This window comes from Saimiri boliviensis, chromosome 6 (assembly GCF_048565385.1).
Source record: "Saimiri boliviensis isolate mSaiBol1 chromosome 6, mSaiBol1.pri, whole genome shotgun sequence".
Taxonomy (NCBI): Eukaryota; Metazoa; Chordata; class Mammalia; order Primates; family Cebidae; genus Saimiri; species Saimiri boliviensis.
The window spans coordinates 78,547,425-78,556,135 of NC_133454.1; positions in this window are offsets into that span (position 1 = coordinate 78,547,425).

Here is an 8,711-nt window from a genome sequence, read left to right on the forward strand (position 1 = left end):
GGTGTAAGCCACCCCACCCAGCCTCTTTATAATCAAATGATTTATATTCCTTTGGGTATAGATCCAGTAACGGGATTGCTGGGGGGAACGGTATTTCTGTTTTCAGGTCTTTGAGGAATTGCCACACTGTCTTCCATAATGGTTGAACTAATTTACACTCCCACGAACAGTACATAAGCATTCCTTTTTCTCCACAGCCTTTCCAGCATCTGTATTTTTTTCACTTTTCAATTATAGTCATTCTGACTGGCGTGAGATGGTATCTCACTGTAGTTTGATTTGCATTTCTCTAATGATCAGCGATGTTGAGCTTTTTTTCATATGCTTGTTGGCCACATGTGTGTCTTCTTTTGAAAAGTGTCTCTTGATGTCCTTTGCCCACTTTAAAAAAAATTGTTTTTTTGTAAATTTGTTTAACAAAGTTCCTTATAGATGTGGATATTAGAACTTTGTCTTATTAGATACAATGTGTAGTTGAATTCTATTTGCCAATATTCTGTTAGGGATTTTTGCATCTATGTTCATCAGAGATGTTGGCCTGTAATATTCCTTTCTTTTCCCATTTGTTCTAGATCCCATCATGGTTACCCCTTTTATCAATGACTTGGATGAGACACAACTATCAAATATGCTTATGATAAATTAATTGGGAGAGATAATTAATATACTAGATATAATCAGAGAAAAAAGCTTCCATAAACTGGAACCACAGGTTAAATAGGGCAAGATAAAAATTTTAAAGGGCAAAATATGTAATTTTACACTGAAGTTTAGAAAAATACTGCATGACAACAGGATAAAGATGGTTATTAGTGAAAAAGACCTGAGGAAAGGTTCAGTATGAGTCAATTGATGAGCAAATGCGATTTTGAGTTTAGCTGACAAAATACGGGGACCATATCAAATGAGATTAATGTCCTACTCTGCTCCATTCTGGTTAGAATAAAAGTTTTTCCAGGGGACGTATACCATATTTGCAGTCCCGGGGCAAATGGAGTCCTGAATAACATTTCAGACAAATACATTGAAAGAAAGAAAGGAAATCAGGTCTTTTGGGGCCCCTTAAACTGAGAAGTAAGATAATTTGTCTGATTCATGGCCTTGTAAGTTCTCCTGTAGAACAGGAAGATAAAAAACTACTACCTTTATCCCCATGTCATATCTGGGGAGTAAGGAACACTCATGGAAAGAAGAGGCAGCTGGGCCCTAACTGACCTGACCTTTGTCCCTCCTGCTAGTCACATCAAAACCTCCCAGTCGGGGCGCTGACCATCTGAGCTTTAGCAAGGACATAGAGCAGCTCAGGAATCCCAACAATTCTTACCCATCATCTCCCCAAACCACGGTTCCCTACAAGCAGAATCACAGTAATATTTTTAATTATCACAGTGAATTCTTGTGGATCTTTAACCTTCTATACTAAGCTGTCATCTGATAGGCGTTGTGAGCAAGGACTCAGATTTAAATGTTGTAACCCAAATACAAGATGGTTGGAATGTAGCATTTCAGCTTCTTCAGGGACTATTGGAATACAGACATATCAGCTTATCTTCTGTAAAGGGACCCTATGATGCTTCTTCTAAGGACCTGGGGAGAGAGAAGAACAGTGGTCCTTCAATATCCAGTTCTTATCCTAGGAACATGGAAGGCAGCCCTGATCTACAGATAAGTCATACTAAACAAATGTCAACATCCAACAGGACAAGATGCCATTTTTTAAACCATTTTCTTTTTCCCCAAGCTTAAGAACTTAGAAGTTCCTAATGTATGCAATGATTAGCTCCTTTCTTAACAAGACATGCGGTGGGCCCATCCTGTGTTTACGTGGAAGAGAGCTGGTTTGCCTTTATGTAATAAGAGGTGCTTATGAATGTTCATTTACTTAGAGATCAACGTTGAACAACCTGTGTGATAATCAATTAGACCCCAGGATGTAAGGAAGGGAAGATAAGTGGGATGATGAAAGGAAAAGCAGGGGAATGTGGGGGGTGGGGGTGGAGAGGAAAAAGCAATTTAAGACCCTGAAGCACAGAAACAGGAGGAAGCTTGTTTGAAAGTCTCAGAGTGGCAAATTTGGGGAATTCCTGAGCATTACTCCCAGGGATGTCAAGGAACCTACTTAAGCACCACTTAGCCTTCTGAATTTGCAGGAAAGAAAGAATTCAGAAAGCCTTTATTCCATCTCTGTTTGGGGCTCCTCACCCTGGGGTGATACAACTGCCTACACCCCCCTTAGCTGGCTGGCTGAGCTTTGAAAGACTGAGAGGAGGAAGGCAGAGTGAAAAGAACAAAGGGTCAAGGACTACTGTCCCCAGCACAGCCAGTGCCAGCAGAACACTCCCTTCTCACAAGGCCATGGGACTGCAAAACTGGTCAATGCTAGCTCATGTCAAACCCAAGCAGACAAAGGATGTCAATGATCTCACAGGCCTCCTGAAGTCGATGAAAGACCGTAGCCACTCATCTCCAATGCAGATAGCATCTGCCATCAGTAATGCATGACACACCTCTACTAAGGAAAGGGCTCACAGGAGGTGATGAAACGGTGCGCCCTCTGGGAAAATTGGTCAAGATGAGGCTTGACTCTCTCTGTGTGCTAAGACAGTTACCAAGTTACCACGGCTTTAATTAAGTCACAGAGGGTCCAAGACCCAGAGAGACGCGAGAGTTGTCAGAGGCAAAGATAGACTTCTGTGGCTGGGATTTGGGGACTTGAAGTGGTTTTTGTTTTGTTGTTGTTTTAGAAAATAAGATTTGTCTCTGCAAGCTTCTGAAGAGTGAATCCTGTTTCTATTTTATCAAAGATGGCTGGAGAGGCAGCTCAACTACATCTGACTTCACCTGCTGCTCTGAGGGGTGGGAGAGAATGGGATAGACGTTGCAGATAAAATAACAATTTGCCCGCCACAAGCTTCCTTCTTCTGCTATCCACGTAGTCCATGTCCCCCTTAAATCCCTATAGCACCAGACTGGAGGGGAAGGAGGCCTGGGGGTGGACTGTGGCAATGTTATGTGGATGAGACAAAGACAAAAATGTGACACATGGACCCAACTGCTGGCTCCAGAACTTGGGATGGGCCCCAAGGCCAAGGCCATTCAGACTAAACAAGGGCACTATGAAGTTTATCACCTTGAGAACCTCTCGTTAGAGAGCTGCTCCTGCCTGCAGTGGCCAGGTCAGAGATGGAAAGCAAGTGAAGGACCAGACAGACGCTGAGAACCTAGAAGGAGCACACAAAGCCTGATTCAGCCTCATGACCTATGACCCCTACTTCCTCCTCCAGAGGGGCCTGGACACAGAGCGTGCCCCTTCAACAGAACAACTCAGCCATTAGGCTGCGCCGAAGTTCATTCAGGAGCCCAGCCCTGGGCAAAGCCAAGCCTCCTGCCTGCCAGGATGCAGCACTTCTCTGGTTTGTCTGCAGGGACTCCCCTGCAGCTGGATCTGTCGGGGAGCTGGGGGTCAGGACACAGACTGCAAGAACCCACTCTGTGAGGGGGTCACTGCTTTCGAGGCTACCAAGGGGGACCCTTGTCTCTGTGTTCCTTTCTTCCACCGTGATCCCTCTCTGCTCCCTCTCCCGCCATGTGGGGCGGTGAAATGGGGACAAGCAGGGGGGATGGAGCACTCTTGTAGGAAACAAGGACTCGGAGGGTGACCAGCTGTGGAGGTGAGCAAGGCGCCAGAAGGACTCCAGCTTCTGACCCGGGTGGCTGAGTGCCATCACCACCTCAGGAAACACTGACCAAACAGAAGATTCACGCTGCTTTGCTGTGGTCATGTCTGAGTTTACCCAAGACGGGAAGCTGCTCCAACAGAGGAAGTTAAGACAAGAGCAGGGAGCAGAGACGGAAGACAGGGATGAGGCAAGAAAGAGTGGAGGAGAAAGCATGCGTGTGTCGGTGGGGGTATATGTGGAGAGTGTGTGTGGTGTGTGTGTGTGTGGTGTATGTGTGCTGTGGTGTGTGTGCTGTGGTGTGTGTGGTGTGTGTGTGCTGTGTGTGGTGTGTATGTGGTGTGTGTATGTGCTGTGCTGTGTATCTGTGTGTAGTGTATGTGTGGTGTGGTGTGTGTGGTGTACGTGTGTGTGATGTGTGTGGTGTGGTGTGTGTGATGTGTGTGGTGTGGTATGTGTGGTGTGCATGTGTGTGTGGTGTATGTGGTGTGTGTGGGGTGTGTGTTGTGTTGTGTGTCGTGTGTGTGTGTGGTGTGCATATGTATGGGGTGTGGTGTGTGTGGTGTGTTGTGTGTAGCATGTATGTGTGGTGTGTGTGTGGTGTGCATGTGTATGGAGTGTGTGTGTGGTGTGTGTGTGGTATGCATGTGTATGGGGTGTGGTGTATGTGTTGTGGTGTGTGTGGTGTTTGTGGTGTGGTATGTGTGGCATGCATGTGTGTGGTGTGTGGGTGGTGTGGTATGTGTGGTGTGTGTGTGGTGTGTGTGTGGTGTGCATGTGTGTGGGGTGTGTGTGGTGTGGTGTGTGTGGCATGTATGTGTGATGTGTGTGTGGTGTGCATGTGTATGGGGTGTGGTGTGTGTGCTGTGGTGTGTGTGCTGTGTGTGTGTGATGTGGTGTGTGTGGTGTGCATGTGTGTGGTGTGGTATGTGTGGTGTGTGTGGTGTGGTGTGCATGTGTGTGGGGTGTGGGGTGTGTGGGGTGTGTGTGGCATGTATGTGTGATGTGTGTGTGGTGTGCATGTGTATGGGGTGTGGTGTGTGTGTGGCATGTATGTGTGGTGTGTGTGTGGTGTGCATGTGTATGAGGTGTGGTGTGTGTGGTGTGTGTGTGGTGTATGTGTGGTATATGTGGTGTGTGTGTGTGGTGTGTGTGTGTGGTGTGTGTGGTGTGGTGTGTGTGATGTGTGTGTGTGTGCGATGTGGTGTATGTGGTGTGTGTGGTGTGCATGTGTGTGGGGTGTGTATAGTATGTGTGGTGTCTGTGCTGTGCATATGTTTGGTGTGTATGTATGGTGTGTTTTTGTGTGGTGTGTGCATAGTATGTGTGGTGTGTGTTGTGCATGCGTGTGGTGTGTGTATGGTGTATTTGTGTATGTGGTGTGTGTGGTGTGTGTGGTGTATTTGTATGTGTGGTGTGCTTTTGTGTGTGGTATGTGCGTGTTGGTGTGGTGTGTGTGGTATGTGTGGTGTGTGTGTATGGTGTGTTTGTGTGTATGTGGGGTGTGTGTGGTGTGGTGTGTGGGTGTGTGCACGCACATGTGCACACACAGGAGACAGAGTATGTGTAAGAGGAGGTGGGAGAGGAAGTATGTAACATCAGAGCCCTCGCTACAATGCTGAGTCCTTGGCTGTGGTGGTGACAGGCCACAGCGCAATGCAGCAGTGGCGTCCTCACAGTCAGCTTCCATGGTCAGCACGAGGCAAAAATCACGTGGAGTCAAGTTATCCTTAAAATTCCCTTAGAAAGGCACCACAATGGAGACCCGCCAGTCTCCGGGGAGCCCCACTCAGTACTATTCATATACATTATTTTTGCGCACTCTTAAGAGTCTCGGAACAAGAAGGACCCAAGGAGTCCATTTTCCTTCTCTGTGGTTCTCAAAAACAGCTCTGAGGAGCAGAACCACTGATGTGGTCTGAATGCTTCTGAGTTTATCACCTAATGTTATCCAGACAGACAGACTTTCTGCCAACCCCGCACTCTCCTCAATGCTGCTGTTGTCTTAAAATTGTCTTAGGAGGGAGAGGCCTAGATCACGGGTCCTGCTCCACCACTGAATAGCTGTGTGCGCTGGGAATAGCTACTTCCCCTTTCTTCCTCAATCTCCCGTTCTATAAAACAGAGCCAGACTAGATGGACTACAAGAGTCCAGACTATGCCGAGATACTTGCTGAATGAAAAAGTGCAAAGAGTACTGTTCATTTCACAAACAGAATGTGTCAGTATTGGTCAGCTCTCACAGGTCAGAAATGTCAGCATGTTCTGTCTTTCCCCTCAAGTTCGTCCTCCAGGTCCAAGTCCTGCCTCCTCTACTCTGGAATATTCTGTAGGACTCACCCTCTTCCTCTCTCCTGCTGCGGACCTGCCATACCCTTTAGCAGGCCTCCTTACTGTCCTTCTCTGGCCTCTTCAAAATTGCCCTATTTTCATCAACAGGAGGGATTTCCACAAAAGTCCACCTTCACTGCATCGCTTTCCGTCTCCTATGTACCATGGCAGAACTTCCTGAGTTCAAGTTCCTGGCTCGGCTCTGCCACGTCTACCCCTCCAAGGTAGATCATCGCCATCATGCTGGAGCGAACACCTCCCCTTTGCTTATAAAGTTGGCCCAACTGTAAAAACCAGAAAAATCCTGCCACCTCCAAGAACATTTTTCTGTAGTTCTAAGATACAGTTCTTCTGAACTATAAATATATCCATGGTTAGTAAACAAACACAGTTAAAATCTTAGATATTCTCTACTTATTTAACAATACTATCTCTCCCATTAGCTTATAAATTCCCTCAGGTCAGAAAATAAGCTTTATATAATATTTGTATCACAGTGGCAGTGGAGCTGAACAATTCAGCAAGGGCTGAATTGCCTGACTGCCTGATGGTGGAAAGCAAGATCTTTATCTCTCCAGTCCTTGACAACTCACAGGGAATGTTAGGGTGCAGAGGAAGGAGAGAAGAGGTAGAATTAATACTCTCCCAACTCCTAAAGTACCTTCCCACCTGTCCCTCCCTGCTTTCACCCACTCTGCTGGGGGAAAGGAGCCCCCATCACAGTCTGCAGTCCACCTCCTCTCTGAGGCTGAGCTGTGCACATCCGAGCAGCGTGCAGACAGTTCTATTTAGCTCCATTCTTCATGTTCTGATCCGCCTGTGTGATAGCGACAGCTGCTCACAATGCCTGACAGTAGTGGGAAGATAAAAGGAAGAAAGAGACACACAAGGAAGAAAAACCAAGACTAGTAGTTGTCTTCTAACATATATTTCAGATCTAGACCCTGGAGGGAAGTCTACTTCAAATTATGCCCCATCTGTTCTCAAGACCCCAAAGAGGCAGAGCACCCATGAGAAGGCACAGACACCTGTGCAAGCTGAGCCAGTGAAGACTGAAGGCTGCAAAGAAGGATGGCATCCATGAGGCAGCCAACAAACTGGGAGGTGGAGCCTCTGGCTGGCGGCCCATTCTCAGACCCAGAGCCTCTGCTCCAGAACACAGGACCCCAAAACCTCCCTAATAGGTAAGAATCATTTAAGTGTGTAATGGGTGTAAAACAGGGAGGGTTGTCAGGAGATCAGCCCAATTCCCAGGGGAAAGCATTGCTGGCCATCAAACCCAAGGTACTCAGTAATGCAAGTGTAACCTGGCATGCCTAAACCCACCTTCCTCAACACTCCTGGCTTCTGGCCACTTTGGAACAAACACACCTCTGCAAAAGTCCCAGCTTTTGTGCTCCCCACAGCCAGCCTCCACCACTGTCTCTCCAGATCCTCTTATTTATTAGATGCATTCACTCCTACTCTCTACTTCCAGACAGACAGACAGACAGACAGACAGACACACACACACACACACACACACACCCACCCCTTGGGTAGACACAGGGCAATGAGCCTCCCTCTCAGGCTCAACTTCTGGGTTGGACATGGTGGGATGGCTCACACCTATAATCCCAACAAGTTAAGAGGCTGAGGCAGAAGGATCATTTGAGCCCAGGAGTTCAAGACCAGCCTGGGCAACATAGCAAGACTTCATCTCCATAAAAAAAAATTAAGGAGAAATTACATTTAATTCTCTAGGATTCACTCCCTAAAAAATTAAAATTTTTAATTTTAATTTTAAAAAACCAGGCTTAACTTCTACCCAATGTGTGTTCATGCTCCCTTGGGTCCTTTCTGCTTGCAGGAGCTGGTGATGCTGGGTGCACTCTGAAAGATTTTAAACCAGGTAAGGATGGCACTACCTTCAGAAGTCAAGGAATGCCTTCACAAACCATTCAGAGTGTCAACACGGCCAGACTGGGGAGACACCCAGTTATGCCAAGACCAAGAGACAGATTCACCTCTAAGCTCCCTTCTCACAAAAGGTATCTGCCATACCCCTCTCAGTGCCAAAGACGGACCACAGTGAACCAAGCCTACTCTTTCTCCTCCTACCCCTCACCCCCGCCTTCCAGAAAGACAAGGAGACAGGAAAGCAGGTTGGAAAATTTTTTAAAAGAACCAACACCTCATTACAATCCATGAAAAGCTAGCTCCTGGCCCACGACGGAAAGAAAAGGCAATTCCATCCTCTTTTTTTTTTTTTTTTTTTTTTTGCAATTCCATCTTCAAACTCGTGGTGACCTTCAGTGGCTGGTCTCAGTGGAACTGTGCTAGCATTCCCCCTCACGGAGCCACACCCCACACTGCCCCAGAGGCAGAGCTGGGCAGAAAGGAATGCACAGTTTCCCAGAAGCATTCAGCTAAGAAGAAAACCAAAAGCTTACCCACAGCTTCCTGGGCCCCAAAGGGGAGGCACTGCGTTCTGAGAACAAGGACTCTGGCAACTCAGGGACGGTGAGGCCCTCAAATGTGCAAGCCCACAGGAGGCGAGAACACAGCGGGTGGGAAGAGGCCCCGACAGGACAAGCCTGGGCTGGCCCCACATGGCTTCCAGTAAGCAGCGGCTACACTTGAATGTGAGCAAGGGTCTTAGGGAGAGCTGAAGCAATCCAGTCACAGAGAAGCCTAGACAGGCCCAGGGAGGCAATGTCAGAT